The sequence below is a fragment of the Triturus cristatus genome, chromosome 7 (assembly GCF_964204655.1).
Source record: "Triturus cristatus chromosome 7, aTriCri1.1, whole genome shotgun sequence".
In the NCBI taxonomy this organism is placed as follows: domain Eukaryota; kingdom Metazoa; phylum Chordata; class Amphibia; order Caudata; family Salamandridae; genus Triturus; species Triturus cristatus.
In genome coordinates this window covers 70,756,866-70,781,652 of record NC_140590.1, presented here as the reverse complement: position 1 = coordinate 70,781,652, position 24,787 = coordinate 70,756,866, and the positions used below count along the sequence as shown (strand labels likewise).

At 47.9% G+C, this 24,787-nt stretch overlaps 1 long non-coding RNA gene across 1 annotated transcript in view; it reads left to right on the top strand.

The window, feature by feature from the left end:
* LOC146808849 (uncharacterized) overlaps nucleotides 1-23,033 on the top strand; it is a 129,028-nt gene extending 105,995 nt beyond the window's left edge. The window contains exons 3-4 of the long non-coding RNA XR_014965493.1: nucleotides 22,428-22,491; nucleotides 22,937-23,033. This is a non-coding gene — a long non-coding RNA (uncharacterized LOC146808849). The remainder of the gene's footprint in view (nucleotides 1-22,427; nucleotides 22,492-22,936) is intronic.
* Nucleotides 23,034-24,787: the final 1,754 nt, after the last annotated feature.

The window sequence follows — 24,787 nt, the reverse complement described above, 5'->3', positions numbered from 1 at the left end:
CACATCAGATCAGACAGCAAGGTATCGTCACGAGGTGCTCTAACTGCATCTCTGAGGCCTGGCCTCTTATACACAGGTTTATTGTTTTATTATCGGTTTACAGCACATGGCACATTCTTGAGATTGTTTTGGTACATGAAAGAGCATCCTCGGAATCCCCGGCTTAGATCCGCTCCCACACATAACTACAGTGAAAGTCCCCACCCCACCCACAGTAGGAGATGGCTATCACACAGCTGGGCATTCCATCTATTCCCGGGGGGTGAGTGCGACTGGTCAGGTCACAAGGGTTAGGGGCCTTGATCTACTGCGATCCCTTAGATGTGAGGTGTTTCCTTTACAGTAGGGGCAATAAACTGTGTCCGCAGGGCAAGGTGATGGCCTGGGATTAGTTCGGACGATCAGGCATGGAGGAAGGGGTTACCGAAAGGATGTATGACCATGTATGGGATGAGAAAAAGGGGGTGTTGGTCAGGCGCGGGAGGTGGTTCCATGGCAGGGTCGCGCAGAAGGAGAGGGTTTATGGCCCATGTATGAGAGAGCGGGGGTGGCCGGTGCGCGGGGGGGTGTTTGCAGCGCCTAGGGAACGCGCTGGTGATCGGCGAGGGGCAGAGGGGCCATGGCGCTTTCAAAAATGGCTACTGCTTGAGGGAGCATGTGGGTCTGAGAGGGGACAAGATGGCGCCGATTATGTTGACATCGCAAACCAGATTTTTAACAAGCGCTGTTCCTCCATTCGTTGTCCAATTACATGTACACATGCATTCAGAATACGCACACACACACACACACACACACACTGAGCACAATGTTCAGAACTGAAGCATTTCTATATTTAACCAAGGTGTGCTATTATAAACGCATACACTGTCAGCACACACACTAACCATGTGTGTTGTGCAACACTTCACTCTTCATGTATAGTACTTCTTGCAAGTAGCCATACTCCCAGCACATGATCTCATCGCGTAAGCACTACTCAGCACTACATCTTTCATGTCATGTACTCCTCCCATGCATGCATGCACTCAGCACATGCACTAATCTCACATGTAGTACACAGTACTGTTCTATCCCTGTTCTGCACCATCCACAGGCACACATACAACCAACGCAGTCACTACTGCCGCGCTGCTCAGCACTCCACATCTACCTAATATAGGCCAGGGGTGAGTTAAGCACACAGCATTGGAACTTTTAAAAAGTAAGTGAGCGTGTAGGTCTCACTCCAGTGACACAGAGTAAAATGGTCTTGTTCACTACTACTGATCACTACACAGTATGCGGCCACCATTGTGGCTGTGCTGCTCAACTGCTGGTGAAGGTTGTAGCATTCCACACTATCAGGGTAGCGCTTTGAGCACCCCTTTCCTGTCCACAATCCGTAAAACAGGCCTATGTCATGGCACACACGCATTGTTCCTTGTTCCCTTATGAGAAAATACTCAGTATTAGGGATCCAGACAACAGTACAGTGGGGCGCTAAGGACCAGGGTGCACTTTTTACAATGCAGAGGAATTTTCCATCCGAACACTTGATGGAGCAAGGTTTCACATCTAAAGAAACTTACTTGTATGCAATCCTCTTGAATAACGTGTAATACTGTAACCAACCTGTCCGTGAGTACTAAAATTGCACCACATTTTATTCTGCGCATGCGTCTATCACATCACGTGGTGTGACGTTCTTTTGTCGCTTGTGGGGAAATCTTTGCAGCTGCACAGTAGCTTCTAAAATGGCCGCTTTAAAATAACATACTAATGCACATAACGAGCTGAAACTAACCTATGCACGTACTACTAAGCTATTAATGCGAAAGATTTATTAAGTAAGTGGGGTTAGAGTAGAATTAGGTGGTATACAGTGAATTCATTTAATTTTGTATTCTGACATGTTTTTCTCTGACCTTATTAATAGTTCGCATTTGGGCCTTGGAGGGTGACTGATGTCCTCATCCTTTGTGGCAACCACGCATGCTTCTTACCTCTCTGCTCGCAAGTCCATGGCGTCATGGGACGACTGCCAAATCCTAAGCCGAGCAAGGACATGAGAACTCAACTTTCTGAACTCTACGAGAGGAAATTAAAGAAACATTGTACCATAAATTTATCAATCAGAATATGAAATGCTTGTGGGAATAAAGCTTGTGGGTATTCAAATGAAGGGGCGAGGAGTTAGACTATAGACTAAAGAAATATATTGCACTTGGTATGGTGTGATGTCCTCACCCCACTGCTTGGCCCAATCAAATTGCGGGTGAACACGGAATTGAAACATTTGGGGGTGGATCATTGTTAGAAATGGGGGTCTCTAGTTGGCAATGGCTGGCCACTCTCCAAGTAGGGACCCTTCTTCCTAAGTCAGAGTAAGCAGCCTACACCCTTTGACAACCCCTGCTCAACCCTGTGGTAACGTAGCACGAGCAGCTAGGCTTATCTCAGAGGCAGTGTGTGAAGCATTTATGACCATACACAGTAATATAATGAGGAACACTACAAATGGACACCACTCAAGTAGTTATGAAAAATAGGTATTTTTATATAGACTTAATCACAAGACCAATAACAGTAAAAATCCACAATACTATAAAAATATAATTACTTTAGAAATGCTGCAAGGAAAAATAGTTCAGGATTCACAAAATGTTGTTTAGTTCAAGGCAGTGGTCTCTGCGACCCTTTTACTCACAAAGTATCTGGTTCCTTGAGCAAAGCAACAAAAATGTCGCTAAGGCGTTGTAGCGATAAATTTCCTCACGCTAACCAGCGATGCGTTGAATCCTTACCGCAAGGGAGGATGATGCGCTGGGTTGCGGGCAGGACAAAGCGACAAACTTCCTCACGCTAAGCCGGTGATGCGATGAAATCCTTGCCGCGAAGGGAGGATGATGCACCGTGCCTGTTGCGTGTGCGATCTTGCTGCATTGACAAAGATGGCGCTCCGCGAGGAAGCGACGATCCGGATTCGATGCGGGTAAAATGGCGAACGCTCGGCGTCCGCACTGCGATGATCCTGTTGCGATGATTTCCAGATAGCGGGCGTTTTCAGGCCCGCAGACAGGTGCTGCGACGATCTTCAGATAGCGGGCGTTTTCAGGCCCGCAGACAGGTGCTGCGACGATCTTCAGGGTTAGCGAGCACTCGGCGACAGCGGAGCGGCGATTTTTCTCACGCTCACCAGCTGCAGCGGCTCGCTAACGGTGGTTAGCGACGATTTTCAGCGCTCTCTTCTCAGCAGTAGAACTAGAGGCCCTGGAACACACAGGAGCCTCACCTGCGGATAGAAATCCTCGTTGGGAGGAAACAGGAGGCTGATGGATGTGCCTGAGACTCCAGCAGGAGGCTAGCTCTCTCCTAACCCTTGGGTAGTTGCTGTAGCAAAAGAAATAAAAGTCCAATCAAAGTTCTTTTCCTCTTCTTGAAGTCCAGTAGTAACAGCTGCAGGCCAGTCCCAGAAACAGCACACAAGCACAAGGACAGTCCTTCTCCTGCAGACTCTTGTAGCCACACGGACAGAGGTTCTTCTTGTTATCCAGGAGCAATACCAATTGTAGGGGTTTGTGCACAAATATTTATACCCCCAAAGTCTTTGTTCTTAGGGGTCCCAAGTCTCTGAACCCAGCCAGAACCAGTTCTGCCCAGCCCTGGGGCACTTTGTTGATCAGGCTGCATCCTTCCTTTCAGAAAGAGGGGGTCTGCCTCAGACGCACAGTGGGAGGTGGAGCCAGCATTCACCTTGCCAGGCAGAGTCCTATTCAAGTGCAGGAGCTACCCCTCCCCTCACACCAAGGCAGGTCGCTCTATTCAACCAAGGTCTGACTCAGCCTGCCCTGTCCCTCCAAAACCAGACAGCCAATACACATCATAGCAGAGCAAACTGGAAGGCTTAGGCAAGAAAGTACCTATACTCTAAAAGTGGTAGTTTCAAACACAGAATATAAAAATAACCTTCACTAAAAGATGTATTTTAATATTCTGAGCTCAGGCATACTAGATTCGTTTTTCTACCATGTTCTGTGGGTCAGTTAGGACTATAGGATGTAATAGCCCAGACCTCCCATTCTGGCCTATGGAGAACAGGTAGCCTTACAGTAGTGAAAAACGAAATGGGGTGTAATTCACTACTAGGACATGCTACATACATCAGGGCATGTCCTACCTTACACATACAATGCGCCCTATCATAAGGGGGGCTTACAGGATGCCAAGGGAAGGTTTAGGGGCTGGGAAGTGGGTGCACTTCACAGCCAAGATGGCAGTTCTGGACTGCACGCAGACACTGCAGTGGCAGGTCTGAGACATACTTTACAAGCTGCTTCTGTGGGTGGCACAAACCAGTGCTGCAGGCCCACCAGCAGCATTTGGTTTATCAGCCCTGGGCACACACCGGCCACGCTACTAGGGACTAACAGGTAAACCAAATAAGCCAATCATGGATGTACCAATTCATATGTCATCTTTACAAAGGGAGCATTCGCGCTGTGGCACTGAATGGCAGTGGCACAGCGCCCAGAGCATCTATAACCAGCAAAAACAGAGGAGACACAGCGAAAAAATGGAAGGGAGACTCACGCCAATGGTGCCAGGTCTAACAATCATACACTTGAATTTGGTATAACAGAGGTAAGTTATAGATAGTTAGACATACTTGATGCTGAGATGCTGATGCTATGCTGTGATGCTGCCCGATTTTGCTGCAATCTGAATGAAGAATCCTACACTAGGGAAAATTCGCGGAGCAACCGAGGAGGCACATCTAGGGAAGGGTCCGGACGCGCCCGAGCCAGAGAGAGTAGCACCAGAGAGGGGTGTAACGCTGGCATTGCACTAGAAGAGGTCACCTTTCCCTGTCTCAAACCTGTCCTGAATCCTTGACTCTCTGATGTCGGGGTCCTCACACCATTCTAGATAAATATATCTGTAGGGTAAATGCTCCGTACTTGCTCTCTGACCTTTCTCTCCTGAGGTGCTGACATTGCAAGAATTCATTAATGCAAACTGATTATAAGCTAATTGTACTATTTTGATGTTGGAAATTTCTGATATATTCATGTGTATTTGATCTGACTCACAAAATTATTAATTCAGATAAACTCTTAAACCTCTTTCGGAGTCTGTGATTCTTTAAAATAAAAGTTAAATGAATTGTTGTATTTTCCTCCCTATTCTAATCTACTACTAGATCCTTTGACAGTGCATTTTACTCAGGAGACAGGATTGGTAAGAATACTGGTGCGAAGGTTTCCTAGGGTAAACAAACTGATGTCCAGTGGATATTTGCCAGCTCATTTGTGTGTATGAATGTATATGGGCCCACATGGGTGTTGTGTGTATGAATGTGTTGAGCTGGTAAACTCCGCTGCATCACACTTCATTATTGCGAAACTCACTTCCTCATTCCTGTACTTACTTCCTGCTCTCTCTTCTTTCCTTTGGGCCTTCTTATCACTTTGTTGATGAGAAGCTTTAGTAAGTTTCAGTATTGTAAACGTTTTTAGGTCTGGGCTTGGAAGCACGCATGCGCTGTCTCGCCGAGACTTCAAGTAATCAGTATCAGGAGTGAAACTACCGAGTACTTTCACTTGCCGCTTGCCGTTTGTTAACTGTGGAATTGTTCTTGTTAGCAGGCTTATGGTCGGCTGTGCATGCGATAAGTCACTTCTGTTTTATCCGGAAGCAGCACCGCCTAACCACAGTTTTCATCCGCTTTCATGTTTTAATTGTGTCCGAGGGGAACTTTATTTTAGGATTTTTGCAGCCCAGCATGCTCACCTGCATACATAATTAGCATGGAGCTCGTCACGAGCGCTGCGCTGACAATTCCGGATCAGATTTCCCTGGTAATTAGGAATTCTTCCCCGCTCTTTACCCAGGAGGTTCCAGTTCTTCGGGCAGCTGAAATTTCCGGGTTGAAAGCATGATAGCTCCGTTTCGTTTTAACTCCAAATGTGGCTGGTAACACATTTACTGTGTGGATCAGGAATTACCAGGCGCTCGTGCAGCTGTCTGTTAATTTCTGCACTTCCATATTCATTATTTAAATATTGGTTAAGTCAATCAGGCCTTGGTTCGACTTAAAGCTTGCCATCAGATACACACACATCTGTGCCTCTGACACTTATTTAGGACTTGGCCAAGAGCATAGTACACCTCTGAAAAGACGTGGCTTTTCTCTCTTCTTCTGTTGGTAATATTTTGAAATGTACAATATCGGTCTTCTCAGCCAGTGAAATTAAGAATTATTAAAACAAATCTCCTTCTTGCAGCTCGCTGGGAGAAGGTATAAACGTGTCACTTAGGAGTCTCTCTAGTGCAATGTCAGCGTTACACCCCTCTCTGGTGCTACTCTCTCTGGCTCGGGCGCGTCCGGACCCTTCCCTAGATGTGCCTCCTCAGTTGTAATGGATTGTCAGGGAGCACTGCTTTTAATGTGAAACAGAGTCCACGTCGCATCCGCGAGGCGCCCCTCTCTCCCTTACTTTATGTTTCCAGTCCAGGGCTCTGGCTGAGTGAAGCCGTGACTGACATTTATAAAACAGTTCTACTTCCTTTTACCACTAAATGAAACGAGCAGCTGGATCAACTCTAATGTTACTTACTCCAATGTTACGGAAGTCAACATACTTTAAACTACGTTATTCCGTACTGATTTCAATAGAAGAAAATGGTCACGTGCTTATGACTGTAAGTAAATGTGGCCCCCTTTCTGGGTCAGTGTGCTCTGTACACATCTGAATTTCCACAGTTACATTTGTGTTTTAAATAATCCTTATTTTAACCTATAAACATCTAAATATGAAACAAGCTGCAATGAAAGGTAATTCTTAGTGTCCTCGCCCTCAAAGCATGCTGGGTTCCACCTCATCTCAATACGTTTATTTATGAGTTACTAGTCTGCCGTCTTTCGTGGGTAACAACACTTGCACACGGAAATAACACCCTGCAGTATTTAGCTGACATTTAGCACCTGCCCCGGAGCATGGTCTTTCTTTTGCTTAAGTGCCATTACTTTTATGTAGTCCATTTTCATTGCATTTAGTCCTGCTTTAGTAATAATGCCTGCATGATTTACCGGCCAAATGCAATCTTTGCCCTGAATGCACACTGCAGGAAAAAAACGAAGCTGTTAAGAGGCTGAATAGTAAACAAGCATTTGCAATGCAATAGGTCTCGCATTTAGAAACTTTGACCTATTGGTATTGTAAATGACAATGCCTTCTATTATTGCAGTTTTTTTAAACACATAAATAAAAGGCATTGTCATTTAGAATGCCAAATGCTCAATGTCTTGCCATTGCGAGACCTATTGCATTGCAAATGCTTGTTTTTACATTGATTGGACAGGGGTCAGTTTCATGAGCAGAAAACACAGCTTGGGAGATTGTGAAGAGTGAAGGCGCATGAGACAGAGCTCATAGTGCAAGTACTGGGAATAGAGAGAACTGGAGTAATGGGGATTACTGGTGAGTAATCCAAGCGCTACGCAGTGGGGCACATTTACTGGAAGGGAGCAGAGACAGGCAGTGCAAATCTTCAAAGTTCCCTTCCGACCTCCGGACACATCTGGAGCTGGCCGACAACAAAGTGCCCGGAGTGTCACGCGCTGTTCGTTTCGGTCCTAATCAGTTTTTAGCTTTGTGGTGGCAAATCGTATGAAATCTTCACCCATAATCCAACCAGCTTTAAAAAAAAAACCTGAACAAAAAGATAAACAGCAGGAGTTTGGCAGCCTGCTTCTTTGCCGGCTTCAGAGGGAGAGGCCTGGGTTTGCTGCAGCCATTTATCCGTCCAAGGGGCAAGGGTACCGACAGGGAGAAAGAAGGAGGGGAGCAGGTGTTGATGGGGTCGCGAAAGGTGAGTCCATGGGGCTTCCCACCCTCAGTGGGCATGACCAGTCCCCAAAGCCCGGCAGGGCACTGCGTCATGATCATCTCTCTCTGCTGCGCGTGCGGCCCACGAGGAGGCACAGCGAGCAGAGAGAGGCATTCCCAGAATCCACCCTGTTCTGCACATGCGCGGAGGGCGGCCTCTTTAGAATGGTTTGGCTTTGCCAGTGGTTATGGAGCAATTCAACAAACATTGGTGAATACAGCAGGGACAGGAGAAGATAAACTGCTGGCTCATCATTCGGAACCGGGATGAGGGTGGTGGGAGGATAGAAGGACAGCAGGAGGGCAGCGGTTACAGTGGGGCTTCCCAAAGCCCCATACAGCCATCTGCAACATCAGAGGCGTTATAAGGCATGGGCAAAGTAGGCAATTGCCCCCCCCCCCCCCCAATTGCAAGTTTGAAATACAGTGCCTACAGCCAATGGTTGCAGGGGGCTGACCCAAAGTCCACTGCTGTACTTTATGTGTGTACTAATGACATGCGTCTCCAGAGGGCACTTACAGCTGTCTGCAAGCCAGACCTAAAAAGTAGTTCCCTGGATGTTAGCAGTGGATGGAAAGAAGCAAGTGACTGAAAAAAATGGTGAAGGAGTGTATGATAGGCGGGCAGAACCAGGATGCCATGAAATGATAGAGGCATGGAACCCGACAGCGGGGGCACCGTGCCGTCTGCTGGGTGCGCAACATTGATGACTGAACATAGCGGGTGCGGTACCTATAGGAGGGTTTACCTCCAGCACCCCCCCAACCCCCCCACCCCGTCGGACTGGATGAGTTTGCTGCATGAAGGTTAGTGACACTGACAGAAGCAAGAATGTTTGACTGTTCGTATAGTGTGCGAGGTGAGAGTTATGAGTGAGTTTTATAAGTTGAGTGACTGGTGTCCGTGATGTCAGTGGTGTTATCTGTGATAGTGGAACAGGAATGTGAATGAGGTGAGTGATGTGATTGGTGTAATTAGTATGAGAGGTCTAAGTATGAGTGATGTGAGTGAGGCGAGGGATATGATGGGTGTGATTAGTATGAGAGGTCTAAGTATGAGCGATGTGAGTGAAGCGAGGGATATGATGGGTGTGATTAGTATGAGAGGTCTAAGTATGAGTGATGTGAGTGAGGCGAGGGATATGATGGGTGTGATTAGTATGAGAGGTCTAAGTATGAGTGATGTGAGTGAGGCGAGGGATATGATGGGTGTGATTAGTATGAGAGGTCTAAGTATGAGTGATGTGAGTGAGGCAAAGGATGTGATTGGTGTGATTAGTATGAGAGGTCTAAGTATGAGTGATGTGAGTTGTATAAGTTCAGTGACTGGTGTCCGTGATGTCATCTGTGCTAGTGGAGCAGTGATGTTAGTGAGGCGAGTGATGTGACTGGTGTGATTAATATGAGAGGTCTAAGTATGAGTAATGTGCAGGTCTTTAAGTGAGATGAAAAAACTGGAGAGTCTCTCAAAGGGGCGTGGCCACGTAATTAAGGGCGTGGCTTAAAAACATCTAAGGTATAAATCTGTGCTTAACATAGTGTGCCACCTGACTTGTATTTTGCTGTTTCTGTCATTGCAACCAGATATATGACACGAGTAGCAGCATACCTACAACAAGTCAGGACTATTGGCTTTGTCAATGGTTATTAGTTGCATAAGATAAATAAGCAGCAGCTATGGCTTGTATATAATATTGTAAAAGCTTCCACTTAAAGCTCTGGTGACACCACGACTATGTTGCTGCTCCTGAGTTTCAAAAAGAGAAGGGAAATCCAGAGAGAAAATGACTCTTTTTAAAGGATTTCCCTTCCCCTACAGCACTCACATGGCATGATGTTGTAGGAGAGTGGGGTCTGCTTCCTATGGTCACCCCCACTTTTTGCTTTTGCTTCACTGGTTTTCGACTTAGATGTGGCTGTGGGCCTGCTAATCAGACCCACAGCCCAGCTGTTTTCTCTCTAAATTCATACTATGTACTTTAGGTACATTACCCAATTGGTAAGGATCACCCTATAGGGCCCTGTACAGTGTACCTTAGGTACCCAGGGCATGGATGTACCCTAGGCCTACCAGGGGCTGCAGCATGTATTATGCCACCCCTGGCTGGCCTCCCATCATGACACAACTGGCTGATCACTCAGCTGGGGCAAGGTCGTGTACTCACCCCTTGCTTAGGTATAGTATTCCTATACCTACCTTATATATAGACACATGGGTAACCTTTCAGTCACTCCTATGGCAGGCCTTAACAATCCTGAAGGCAGAGTGCTTGGTAACATGTGAGATGGTGCTCTAGCATGAGCTGAGCCTGTCTGCAGCTTTCGGAACCATGTCCTTATAGCTGTTCTATGATATCGCCTACCATATACTCTTAAAGTGCCTTATAATCCTCGCGGTTATGGTAACTATGGTTTGGCTTTATCAAAACATGTCGTGTAAGGTGTCTAACATTTTGGAATACTACCCCCACACCATTTCTGGCGATGAGGATAGTATTCCCACCTTCTAGGGGGAGAAGACATGTTGAAGACCTACTACCCGGTTAAAGTTAACCAGAGCCCCATCATCACAAAATGGATGCTGCTGCCACAGACACAAGTCTGACCTCCTGCTGCTGGGAGTCCTTCCAGCGAGGGAGGCTTGGACAATAGGTTTCCTGCCTTGGGAGGTGCTAGCACCTCCCTAGACAGGACTTAGTGTATTGGGGCAGGGAGGGATGAAAGAAACGAGACACTGCCTGGGGCACACAAGGTGTCCCATGCATAGTCCGGTTCGAACCGGTGCTGGGGCACTCCAGCCCCAGTCCTGGCACGAAACTGGACAAAGGGAAGGAGGTGTAACCACCCCCCTCCCTGGTCCTACCCATAGGAGGGAACTAGCAGGTAACCCAGCCCCCCAGATTAGAATAAGAGTGGGAGCTGAGTCCCTAGGACTTTGGATTATCCTGAACTGAAACTAGACACGAAACTCTGGACCTTTGACATTCGACAAGAAGACTGAAGAATCTCCCTTGTGGCCAAGGAGTGGCCACCCTGTGCAAACAGGCACCAACAAGCGACCTGCTGTTTGCTTTGCCCAAGTTCTACGAGGAACCAACTGCAGAGCCTGACCAGCGCCTTGACCTCCAGACTTCTCTGACCCTGATCCACATCCACAGCCAAGCTGAGATCCGTGGAGGCGACGAGAGACGTGGGACCGGCTACCTGGGAAAATTGGCGAGTAGCTTCCAGCGCAGCTTCTGAGGCATCCTCGAAGTTGTGCTCTGGGGATTGAGAAGCCCCAACCCCGAGCACCATCTGCACTGAAGATCAGCCCTCCACACTCCATGAGTTCTGCGTGGGGCCCTTCTGCATTTTTCTGCTCGACCGTTGGCTAGTAGCCTCAGTGACGACGAACCCTTGACTTTCCACCGCTGGTTTGGCTCCTCCAGACTGGCCCTTGCTTCCCTGTGAAAGAGAAGCACCTCAGACCTTCCTGGTCTGCACCTGACGTGAATTTCCCATTCCGCGTGGGTTGCCTTTGCCAAGGCTTGTTGACTCCAATCGGGACGTCGACTCTGCCATCAGCAAGATGCTTCGTGGGACAGCTCGTACCCTGGTTCTGGTCATCCTCGACACCTCTTGGTCCACGCAGCTGCAGAGACAATCTTCAAGACATCACCTGTGTTCTGCACGACATCGCCTGGTTCCTCCCTGGTTCCACACGGTCACTGGCTAGTGACCCAGACTTTGTCCCCTCTGCTTGCAGGTGTTCTTCCTTCAAGAATCACCCTTGGATCCACCGGACATCTTCCTCCTGGCCTCCTGCCAGCAACTGTTCTTCAGGCATCCATAGGATCCAGTGACGACACCCGACACATCTTCACACCTATGCACCCATCTCCTGTGGGTGAGGTAACGCGAGTACTCCGGTGCTCCAGTGGATATTGACTATCCAAGTGTCTAAGTCTTTAGTTGCTTCCTCCTAGTTACTTCGGAAGTGTCCTTATTCTTCCAATTTCTAATTGCTACATTCCCATTGACTTTAATGTAACCCGCGTGTGTGTTTCCACACTGCACACGCTTCCCGTGGGCCTCCACACTTCCTAACTATTGGTAGGGTAGTGTAGCCCCAGCGATCCCCTAGGCCCTAGGCCTACTCCCTGTTCGTGACGTGGTACTTATACCACTTTCTTAGTATATGGTTTGCGTGGCCCCTGGGCCTAACTGTATTTTTCCTGTGTAACTTCACGTATGCTACTTAAGAAATTGTTGTGCTTAGACCTCTGAACTCATAAAGAGTGCTGAGGGTATATGTTAGAATATCTGGTGTGGTGTCCTTTCATTTGGTTTTCAAGGGATTATAATGGTATAACAGCGGGCTTCACATGCCATACAGCCATATGCCATGCCATACAGAGTTTAGCCTAAGACTGCTCTTGTCCATGCTACCACTAGGATAGCTGGTCTATAAGGTTGACTTTACAACCAATCACCATAAGGGTTGTTTGGACTGATACAGGGTGTACACTAGAACTAGTGACATCATATATCAGGCCAACTTCTCACAGACGTCATGCTGTAACTTCTCCAATACTGAGAAGTGAGTAGTGTCAGCAGCGCACATCGATGTGCCTTCTGTCAGTGCAGGCTGAAAAAAACGGACCGCCTGTGCCAGGGCACAAAACAGAGCCCAATAGAGACCCGTTTCGAGGCCTCCTTTAAAAAACTGCCGGTGCTCAGACCCGGTGAGACCTGGCCCACTTAAAGCCCTGGTGATGTGAGTAGTATAAGTTGAGTGATTGGTGTCCTTGATGTCAGTGATGTCATCTGTGCTAGTGGAGCAGTGATGTGAACGAGGGGAGTGATGTGATTGGTGTATTTAATATGAGAGGTCTAAGTATGAGTGATGTGAGTAGTGTGTATTGTGTGAATGATGTAAGCTGCAAGAGTAGTGTGAATAATGCGTGTTGTGTAAACAGAGAGTGGTGTATTGGAAAGTGGTGGTTGTACAAGTGGTAGAAGAGTGAATGATGGGTTTAGTGGTGTTAGGGGCATGAGTGATGTAAATATGTGTGTGATGTGATCGGTGTACATTCAGTGGTATGTGTGATGGGACTAGTGTCTGGTTGTGAGTGGTGTGGGTGATATGAGTGGTACGACCTGTATGAGTGGTGTTTGTGATGTCTGTGGTGGAAGCTGCGGAGTGTTGTGTGGTGTAAGTTTTGTGCTATATGAGTGATATTGAAGGAGTCTGACACAAGTGGGCTCTCTGATATGGCGGGTGGGAGTCACATGGGTGCCATTAGCCTCGGCTGCCAGAGAACCGTCATCAGTTGTGCACGAAATGACCACTGAGTGATGAGTTGCGTCACCGCCCTAGCTTAGTGCAGTGACCAGTGTAGTGGCCAATATTCAGGACTGTTATAATGTTGGTAGTTTTTTAAAACTTGCACTCTATAATCGAAGATCTCTTTCCAGTTTACGATTCTTGATTCCTGATTGTCTAATAGAACTGTATTGCTTTTCATATTTGAAGAATGTTGTATTTAATGCCTGTGTTGCTTTTACTATTGTTTTTAAATAATCTCATAAAACTTAGTATGATGAGGAGTGCAGCGCGAGGCGTGGAGCCTGGAGTGTCATGTGCGGGGGGGCAGGGCGGTGAGGGGTCGGAGTGTGGCGGGGGCAGGGGGTAGCACTCGGTGTTGGTCGTCGTTATGGACCGACGCCCAGGCAGCAAGTTCCGCTCCAACTGGCGATGTGCAATGTGACTTGTGTAACGACGAGTCATTCTTTTTCAGATTTCACACTTAAAGAAAGAAGAACTGTGGAGCAGTCGGAAAGGAGAGAGAGAAAGAGACAGTGAGACAGAGGGAGAGAGAGAGAGAGAGGGAAAGAGACAGCGAGACAGAGAGAGAGAGAAAGAGACAGTGAGACAGACAGAAGAGAGAGAGGGAGAGAGAAAGAGACAGTGAGACTGAGAGACGAGAGAGAGAAAGAGACAGTGAGACAGGGAGACGACAGAGAGGGAGCGAGAGAGGGAGAGAACACATACATCTTATCATGTATTCTCCACACAGTTGTTGTTTTTTCCTACTTTATTTTTGATTCAGCTCACAAACAGATTGTCAAAAATTTTTAGTGCCAATATCGGCAACACACCCAGCCAGCAAATACAGCAATACCATAATAAAGAACACACAAGCCACTTTGGTTGTTGGAGAAAACCTTGCTGCAGGTTTATTTTGCATACGAAAGATGCCAACATGGTAGGTCAACTCACGGGCGATCCAAGGGCAGGCCATCCTGATGCTGGCCTGCCCACCTGAAGAGCCAAATTGCACCGTGGCCTAACCAATCGGTGCTAACCATTTTGGGGGATTACCCCTTACACCCTGTGAAGCACCAGTCCAACCATTTACTCACGCCCCTTGAGGGGGGGGGCAGAGTGTATTCAGGCAATCCCCCGGTTGCTCAGGTTTACAACCGCCTGAAGGACTAACAAGGCACCGTCACTCCTCCAGGATCCTGCCAAAAGGACTTCCTGGGGTTGTTTGGCATTTGCACCCTTTCTGTGTTCCTGAAGAAGGTACCCCTATGTACCATTCCACCTCTGGATCATCCTGTAACTCCACCACAGCTCTGGGTGTGGCACCCGTCCTACCCAGGGCCCCCCACCAAGGCAGGCATTCTTACTTGCACCCCGCTGATTCTAGGGCATCACCCAGTTCAAACAGAACAGGTCCATGCACATTCTAGACAAATGGACCCCCATCCACGTAAAATCATCCCGTGGCCTGGGCATGCAAGAGCCGAGTCTGATAAAGCCAGAAACCCCTCTGTTCTGTACATTTTGCTCATGGCGCTGTTTACCCTCCTGTGAGAAATTTCAGCAGCCTCTCCAAACCCAGACAATTCCCATTTACCTTTGACATGGTTACCAGTCCTTCTGGCTGGACAATTTCCATCTACCTCTCCAGGTGCGTACCGACCCTATTGGGGGACCTTGTGATGTATGCACCGAAGAGACCACGCCTAATTCACCAAGCCCTTCGGATTTTATTTGATTTTGAATTAGAAACCAAGCCCTCATGCTTGATGGGTTTGTGCATGGCTTATTTACCCTTACATAGGCAAGTTTGATGACCTCCACTTAACTTGGGAACTACTGTTCTCTGTTTTAACCACAGCTTTATTTACCGTAATGGGCATGTTCAATGGCCACCCTGGGGTTGGGGGAACTGATCACTACTTTCCACCTTTCAGGAAGAAATCCCTATGGTGCCCTACCCTCCAATAAGGGCCTTCTTGTTAGGTGTTGCTGCGTCATGTGTTTACTCTTACCGCCCAGTCCCTGGTATAAGTCTTTGCTGGCCACCCCAACTAGCCCAAAGCCTAGGAAGGCAGGGATGCAGAGGCCGTCATCGACTTCATTGCTGCTATCGACACCCAGGGACCTAAAGCCCGATGCCCTGCCGACATAGCCCTAGCACCTGATGCCGGGAGAGAGGACACATGCTAGGCTGACGACAACCTCCCACGGGGACCTGGCCGCTACTCCGCCCAACCATAGCCCGCTTAGGTCTGAAGTGCCTCCCGGCTCGCAGCGTACTCTGCCCCAACCAGGGAGGGAACGCTGAACTCCGGACCCGGGGAGCTTTACCACCCTCCCCTTGGTGGATCGCAGCCCAGGCAATGGCCGGGCATTGGCGGGGGAGGTCTATATACCTGCCTCCCCAACCCACTAGCATGCCGAAAATGATGTCATAGGTAGCACCGTACACCCAGTGGGTCCAAACACTAGCCTGTCGGTTTGTGCCCTTATATGGCACTAAGGTGGCCGCCCTCCTATGTGGGCCCCCTGCGTGGGCTGCGGGAAGCCTCATTTCAGTGGTTGGAGAGGGGTCGCAAAGGTAATGGTCCTCTGCTTGATAGCTTCTGCTTGTAGGAGAGGAGAGAGACGGACAAAGATAATGACAAGACTTGTGGTGGCTTCTTGAAGTATCAACTACTGCATCGTGGGTATTGTAGTTCTGGTTCACTTAAAAATACCTATAGACATGAAAGCAATCATTTGTAAGAGAAAAGCATTGAATTCATACATTGCGTCCTTCGGGAAATGGAGTCATCTGGTAACCCCACTCTATATAACTCTTCATACTTTACAGGAGCCCCTATTTAACAACACGATGCTGACATTCAGAGCTATCTCTGATATTTATATATATTCACTGAAAAAACCATAGGTTTCAGGGACGTTATAGTTAGTTGGTCATTTCACTTGAACAAAAACAGAGAAATTTGAATGTTATAGTTAGTAGAGCTAACTATAACTCGCACCCTCGCAATGCACTGCTGATGACGACACATATTACATCACTCATTACATGGTCAATGACATCACTGATGACATCACTGATGAAATCTCAAATGACATCACTGATGACATCATCTAGTGAATGTTTGTTTCTGTAAAGTTTAAATATATTTTATATATGTTAATGCCAAGGTGTATTGAAGAATGAGTTGGTGTATATGTGTGTGGGTGGAGGATTTAATAGGTGTGTGACTGACTATAAGTTAGTGATTAAATGTGTCTTACTGAATGCTTGGGTTAGTGACTAAACTGTGTGAATGTCTGTATCAGTCTCTCAGTTGTTGTGTAAGCTGCTGCATGGGTTGATGATTAGGTACATGACTGTCTGTATGGGTTACTTATTAGTTGCATGAGTATCTGTATGGGTGACTCAGTGTTTGTGTGTGTGGGTGGGCGGTGTGTGCCTTTCTGCCTACATATGTGAGTAGATAATTTACTGGGTGTATGGGTTCAATAGTGCATGTGGAAATAGCTGTATTGGTGAGTGAGTGTGTGTATCAGTGTGTTGGTGAGTAAATGTATGTCTCATTGGTATATATGTGAGCAACTACATATGTGAGTGTTGAAGTATATAAATGACTATATGTGAGAGTGAGTAATTTTGTGAGTGGCTGTATAAATGAGTGTGTGCTTGTGTCAGTGATTGTATAAGAGAGTAAGTATATGTTAGTATCTGTATGAATAGGTTAGATGGTGAATGTATAACTGTATAGGTGAGTAAATGGCAGTGTTAATGATTCTTTACATAACTAACTAGGTGTGTCAATACCTCTATGGATGATTGACGGTGTATGAGTGTTTGTATAGGTGTATGAGTACATATAATAGTCCTGTATTGATGAGTGACAGCATGTATGAGTAACTGTATGGGTGAATGAATGAATGTGTGTGTATAGCTAGGAATTAGTCAGTGGGTATATAGTAACTGCTATTGATTTGTCTATGGTTTCGAAAATGGTAGTCTATTTTAGACTGGGTGTATCAAAGCTTATATCAAGGTGTGAGGAGGTGCATCAGATTATCACATGGATGATGTCATCAGTGATGTCATTTGAGATGTCATCAGTGATGTCACTGACCATGTCATGAGTGATGTAATATGTGACGTCATCAGCAGTGCATTGCAGGGGCGCAAGTTATAGTTAGCTCTTCTAACTATAACGTTCGAATTTCTCTGTTTTTGTATGAGTGAAATGACCAACTAACTATAACGTCCCTGAAACCTATGTTTTTTTCAGTGAATTTCAAAGGTTATGTAAATGCTAATTTCTAACTATAACGACTGTAAAACCTATGTTTTTTTCAGTGAATTTCAAAGGTTTATTAAGGGGTCGATTCCGATCCTGTATTTTTTTTTCCGTACGACTCGTATCCGTATTTTTTTCCGTACGAATCGTACAAGTCACGTCCGACCCGTGAAGTACAATTCGTAGGGGAAAAATACGTACAGATCGGGCCGATCCGTACGAATCGTATTGGGAAAAGTTGTACGAGATGTACATTCGCACTGGGGGTACGCACCGTACATTCGCACTGGGAGTATGGTGCGTACATACGCGCTGGGGGTACGGTGCATACATACGCGCTGGGGGTACGCACCGTACATACACAACGCATGGGGGTGTATGCTTGTATGACTCGTACCCCTGGGGACTCAGCTTTTACGGCTGTTATTGGCTCCCGTAAAAAAAGAGCCGTACGGAGTGACGTAGGGACGAATTGTACGTGCTGGGCCGTAAAACGCTGCTTAAATACGTACAGACGTCGCGTACAGGCTATTTTGGATCTGATTCGTAGGTTTTTTTCACCCGTACGGTCTTTTGTATGAAACGTACGGAAATAGGCTTTCTGTACGAATCGTACTTCCTAGGTTGTACGGAAAGTTTACCGGATACGAGTCGTACGGAGAAAACGCTCCGTACGACGATTCGTACGGCCTTTTTCCAGGATTGGAATCGGCCCCTAAATGTTAATTTCTAATTATAATTTTCATTAAACCTATAGTTATTTCAGTGATTTTAAATTATCATTTCATTCTCAACCTGGTTAAAACAGCCGATATTGCCAGTTTTCCAGCAATAGGTCCCGCCCAAAACAATTGCCACAAATGAGAGCAACAACTAACGCAAATAATATGCAGAGTAGGCATTCCTGTGCAAAAATAACATGAAAACACCACTTCCCGATATTTTGAACGAGCAGCCAACTCTGCGGTGTGTTCCAAAAACAGGCGATAAGCTGCGTTAGCAGTAGGAATGTAACATTTTCCTTTTACTGGTGTAAAGTAGGACGACTACCTACAGTGTGAAAGGGAGCCCAGCCCAGAATCACATCTGAAGACCAACACATGTCATAGAGCTACTGTTCATGCACCTCCGACACCCAAGAAGGCCACAAAACCCACTGCCACCACCCTCAGGACCTCCCCCCGGACCACCCCCCTACTACCACCGAGGCAGCGCACAACAGGACAGTGGACCTTCCAAAAATGGCATGGCCCCTCAGCCACACAATAGCTAAATGTAGCGAGATGTGGCAACCAAACATGTGTGAAGAACGCAAGTCACCCACCAATAATAATGCACACAATACCAAGAGTACAGGGAGACACATTGGCGCTTGCGGCCCGGGTGGCTGCAGCATTACAACAGGGACACCCGCTTCAATTGATTCCTCATACAGCCCAGGACAGAACCAAGCCCAGAGCTCCAGAGTCAATGTTCACAGCCTCACGCAGGACTGGCATATGCCAGGCCAGACCAATCCGTTTACACATACAGGGAGGGACAACAACGCTACTTGGCCCAGCTTTTCATTGTAGTGATCTGCTGCTCACAGGTCTAGTTCTCAGTACACCACAGCCACTCCCTGATGGCTGGTTTACACCCACACCACACCCATCAAGCACAGGTATCACAGGACACGTGACCCTGCCAATAAAACAATGGGACAAACATGCTCCATGCCATTTCCATTTCAGACTTGGGGCACCGGATGCACTGCGACTGGCACAGGCACACTGCCACGGGACGGTGAATTTCGGTCCACTGAGGTAGGGGCATTGTAAGTGCTGAGCGGGTGTGCAGCCTGCGATGATGTCCCGTCCCGGTGGTCCGGACAGCTCATGTTTTGTGTGCCCTGCTGGACCGCAGTGTAGGTCTGAGCCATCAAACAGCGGGGGCATACTGCCACATGCGTGGCCTCACTGGTCACTGAGTTAGTGGCACCCCAAGGGCTGAGCGGGTGTGCAACCTGCTATGATGTTGGGTGCACTGGTATGTCCTCTGCCATGGCAAAGTCAAGACGCAGCACCAAATGTAAGACCTGTTGGCATGCAGAGCGGGGCTGCATGATGTGGAGGGTGCCCTGCCCGCGAAAAGGTGAGCAGTGAGGCCTGGGTGCGCTGGGGCGGTCAGACACCTCTGAGCGGCAGGAGTGTATGGGGTGCAGCAACCTGGGTGCGCAGTGGCGGGCAGACACATCTGGACAGTGGAAGTGGATGATGTGCAGCAGCCTGGATGCTCAAAGGTGGGACAGCGATTTAGGAGTGCGCAGTCGTATATACTCTGCCATTCCTGATTCTGTACTATGTTTCAGATGTGAGAGCTTGAGGGCTCCACTAGGTCCCAGCATGTGGTTGGAGACACAGCGGTGGCATAAAGGTGATCTGTGAGGGTTTTGTCCACAGTGTGGGCACTCACTGTCCCTCCTCATCTCTTCCTTTCTCTCCCTCACACTCTTTCTCTCTTTCTTCCTCTCTCTCACACTGTTTCTCTTTTTCTCTCTCTTCATCTCTCTCACTCTTTCTCTCTCTCTATCTCTCTCTCTCACTCTTCCTCTGTTTCTCTCTTCCTCTTTCTCATACTCTCTTCCTCTCTCTCACTGTTTCTCTCTCTCTTCATCTCTCACTGTTTCTCTCTGTCTTCCTCTCACTCTTTCTTTCTTTTTTCCCTCTCTCTCTCTCTTCCTTTCACTCTCACTGTTTCTCTCTTTCTCTGTCTTCCTCTCACTCTTTCTTTCTTTTTCTCTCTCTCTCTCTCTTCCTCTCACTCTTTCTTTCTCTCTCGCTCTTCCTCTCTCACACTCTTTCTGTCTTTCTCTCTCTCTCTCTCTCTCTCCTTTGATGGATGCATGACGCACAATCTTATGTTGCTTTTTGTCTAACAGGCTGTGATTCACGGATTGACATCCCCCCCAACACGGAACTTACGCCACTCAGTGTCACCAGAGCTGAACGCTTGTGCAGCCTGCGAAGATGCGTGGCCATCCTGATAATCAACACCCAGTCTGAATTGTGAGCTCTGCTTTACCGAGTGTACGCAATGCCCGAGAAGGTTGCATCGGCACGTGGTGCACCCTCTTACACACGCGCCGGTGGTGGAAGGTGAGCAGAAAGGCTTGTTTTCGCAGCAGCGGGCAGTCACCTCTGGGCGGTGGGAGAGGATAGTGTGCAGCAGCCTGGGTTCACAAGAGCGGACAGACACCTCTGGGCACTGAGAGTGGATGGGGTGCAGCAGATTGGGTGCACAGCAGCGGGAGGACACCTCTGGGCAATGGGAGTGGATGGGGTACATCAGCCTGGGTGCGCAGACACGGGCAGGCACCTCTGGGTCGCAGGAGTCGATGGTGTGCAACAGCCTGAGTGCGCAGGCTGGACAGACACCTCTGGGCGACGGGAGTCGATGGGGTGCAGCAGCCTGAGGATGCAGGGGCGAAACAGAGAATTACACGTGTGCAGTTGTGTGTACTCTGCCATCACTGTTTCTATACTGTGTTTCAGATGACTAAACTTGAGGGCTGCATTATATCCCGCACGTGGTTGGAGACACACCGGTGGCAGAAAGGTGAGCTGTGAAGATTTTCTCCACAGTGTCAACACTCCCTCTCTCTCTCCAACACTTCCTTTCTGTCACTCACACTCTTTCTCTCTCTTATTCTCTATCTCTTCCTTTCTCTCTCTCACACTCTCTGTCTTTCTCTGTCTCTTCCTCTCTCTCTCATTCTTTCTTCCTTTCTCTTTCTCTTTCTCTTCCTCTCTCTCACTCTTTCTCTCTCTCTCTTCCGCTCTCTCACACTGTTTCTTTCTCTCATCCTTGTATCTCACTCTTTCTCTCTCTCACTCTTTCTCTCTTTCTCTGTCTTCCTCTCTCCCTCACTCTTTCTTTCTCTCTCTCTTCCTCTCTTTCACTCTCTCTCTCTCTCTCTTTTCTTTGCTGGACGCAAGACGCACCATCTAATCTTTCTTTTTGTCTTGCAGGCTGTGATTCACAAATTGTCGAGGGATGACACACCATACCTTTACCTACTTTGATTTTGTTCTTTTGTTTAAATAAAATGTTTTATATGTAAATCCATACATGACTAAGATTCTTATTTGTCCAACCTCACAAGCATCTTCTTATTAATAATTGTTCGACATTAGCCAATTTTTTACGTTCCAGATTCCCTAACGTGACTGTCACATTTGTTGGTGGGGTGAGGGGGGGTGGCGGACAAGGAGCCGCTGCTGGGGGGTTTCGGAGCAGTGTTGGGTGTCCGACCTGCATGATCGTTGGGTCCATTGCATCTGTTCTCAGAGACTTGCGAGCCGGCGGGCTGGCTCGTAGAGGGAGAGCTGCAGCCCGTCAGTTCGCAGAGGGAGAGCTGCAGACCAGCTCGCAGAGGAACAGCTGCGGGCTGACAGGTATAGGGAAAAGTGCGGGCCGTCGGCTTCCAAAGAGATAGCTGAGAAACAGTAATGTGGGGAGCATGAAGGGGGTATCTTGCAGAGAGAGACCTGCGGTATATTTCCAGTCTTGGCTTCACAGATACAACTGCAGTCCCGAGAAGTCGCACCCGAAGAGCTGCGAGCCGACTGGTGGTTTGCAGAGGGAGACTTGCGGGCCCAAAAAAGTTGTTGGCGGTATACTGGTGATGTGGGAAGAGGGTGCGTTACCTGCTGATATGGGGAGAGGCAGCGTGAAAGGGGTATCTCGCACAGACAGAGCAGAGTTGCCTCGGACAGATGCGAGCTGACGGAGTGAATCACAAAATGGCTTTTCAATGCTCATATAGTGTGACTTATCAACAGTTCGCACCCAGGCTCGCAGATGGGAGTCGATGGGGTGCAGTAGCCTGAGTGCCCAGGGGTGAAACTGAGAATTACGCATGTGCAGTTGTATGTACTCTGCCATCACTGTTTCTATACTATGTTTCAGATGACTAAACTTGAGGTCTGCATTATATCCCGCATGTGGTTGGAGACACACCAGTGGCAGAAAGGTGAGCTGTGAAGATTTTCTCCACAGTGTTAACACTCACTCTCCCTCTCCATCACTTCCTTTCTGTCACTCACACTCTTTCTCTCTCTTATTCTCAATCTCTTCCTTTCTCTCTCTCACACTTTCTCTCTTTCTCTGTCTCTTCCTCTCTCTCTCATTCTTTCTTCCTTTCTCTTTCTCTTTCTCTTTCTCTTTCTCTTCCTCTTCCTCTCTCTCACTCTTTCTCTCTCTCTCTCTTCCTCTCTCTCACACGTTTCTTTCTCTCTTCCTTGTATCTCACTCTTTCTTTCTTTCTCTCTCTCACTCTTTCTCTCTTTCTCTGTCTTCCTCTCTCCCTCACTCTTTCTTTCTTTCTCTCTCTCTTCCTCTCTCTCACTCTTTCTCTCTTCTCTCTCTTCTTTGCTGGACGCGTGACACACCATCTTATCTTTCTTTTTGTCTTGCAGGCTGTGATTCACAAATTGTCGAGGGATGACACACCATACCTATACCTACTTTTATTTTGTTCTTTTGTTTAGATAAAATGTTTTATATGTAAATCCATACATGACTAAGATTCTTATTTGTCCAACCTCACAAGCATCTTCTTATTAATAATTGTATGACATTAGGCAATTTTTTATGTTCTAGATTCCCTAACGTGACTGTCACATTTGTTGGTGGGGTGAGGGGGGTGGCGGACAAGGAGCTGCTGGGGGGTGTCGGAACAGTGTTGGGTGTCTGACCTGCATGATCGTTGGCTCCATTGCATCTGTTCTCAGAGACTTGCGAGCTGGCGGGCTGGCTCGTAGATAAAGAGCTGCGAGCTGACTGGCTGGCTCGTAGAGGGAGAGCTGCGGCCCGTCAGTTCGCAGAGGGAGAGCTGCGGACCAGCTCGCAGAGGAACAGCTGCGGGCTGACAGGTATAGGGAAAGGTGCGGGCCATCGGCTTCCAAAGGGATAGCTGAGGAACAGTGATGTAGGGAGCGTGAAGGGGGTATCTTGCAGAGAGATACATGTGGTGTATTTCCAGTCTTGGCTTCATAGATACAACTGCAGTCCCGAGAAGTCACACCCGAAGAGCTGCGAGCCGACCGGTGGTTCGCAGTGGGAGACTTGCGGGCCCAAGATGGTTGTTGGCGGTATGCTGGTGATGTGGGAAGAGGGTGCGTTACCTGCTGATGTGGGGAGAGGAAGCGTGAAAGGGGTATCTCGCACAGACAGAGCTCCAGTATGTTTTGAGAGTTGCCTCGGACCGATGCGCGCTGACAGACTGAATCACAAAATGGCTTTTCAATGCTCATATAGTGTGACTTATCAACAGTTTGCACCCAGGCTCGCAGAGGGACAGCTGTGGCCTTTGGGCTCGACTCGTAGAGGGAGAACTACAGGCCGTCCGCTCCCAAAGGAACAGCAGTGTACTAGCTCACAGAGGTAGAGGCACAGCAGCGTACTAGCTCGCAAAGGTAGAGAGCTGTGAGCCAATGGACTGGCTTCTAAACGCATTGCTGCGAAGTGGTGATGTGGGGAGAGGGAGCGTGAAACGGGAATCTCGCACAGACAGAGCTCAGGTATTTTTTCAGAATTGCCTCAAAGAGGTAGAACTACGGAGACATATGAGCTGACGGACTGAATCGCAAAATGGCTGCCAACAACTCCTAGTCTCAAAAGTTCGCAGCCAATGAGCAGCAAGCTCGTGCTCGTAACGCCTCAACCAATCAGATACAGAATTCTCAAATATCGATATCTGTCCAATATGATATTTCTCAAAAACTACTGAACGGATTTACCCCATTTAAACAAAAGTATGCTTTCTGGACCATGACCTTTCTCCCTGCCAAATGTGGCGCGTCCGCTCGCAAAGAGGCACAGCAGCTTACTAACTCGCAAAGGTAGAGAGCTGCGAGCCGACAGACTGCCTTCTAAAGGCATAGCTGCGAGCTGGTGATGTGGGCAGAGGGAGCGTGAAAAGGGTATAAACAAAAGCGTGCTTTCTGGACCACGACCTTTCTCCCTGCTAAATGTGGCGCATCCACTCGCAAAGAGGCACAGCAGCATACTAGCTCGCAAAGGTAGAGAGCTGCGAGACGACAGACTGCCTTCTAAAGGCATAGCTGCGAGCTGGTGATGTAGGCAAAGGGAGCGTGAAAGGGGTATAAACAAAAGCATGCTTTCTGGATCACGATCTTTCTCCCTGCCAAATGTGGCACGTCCGCTTGCAAAGAGGCACAGCAGCGTACTAGCTCGCAAAGGTAGAGAGCTGCGAGCCGACGGACTGCCTTCTAAAGGCATAGCTGCGAGCTGGTGATGTGGGCAGA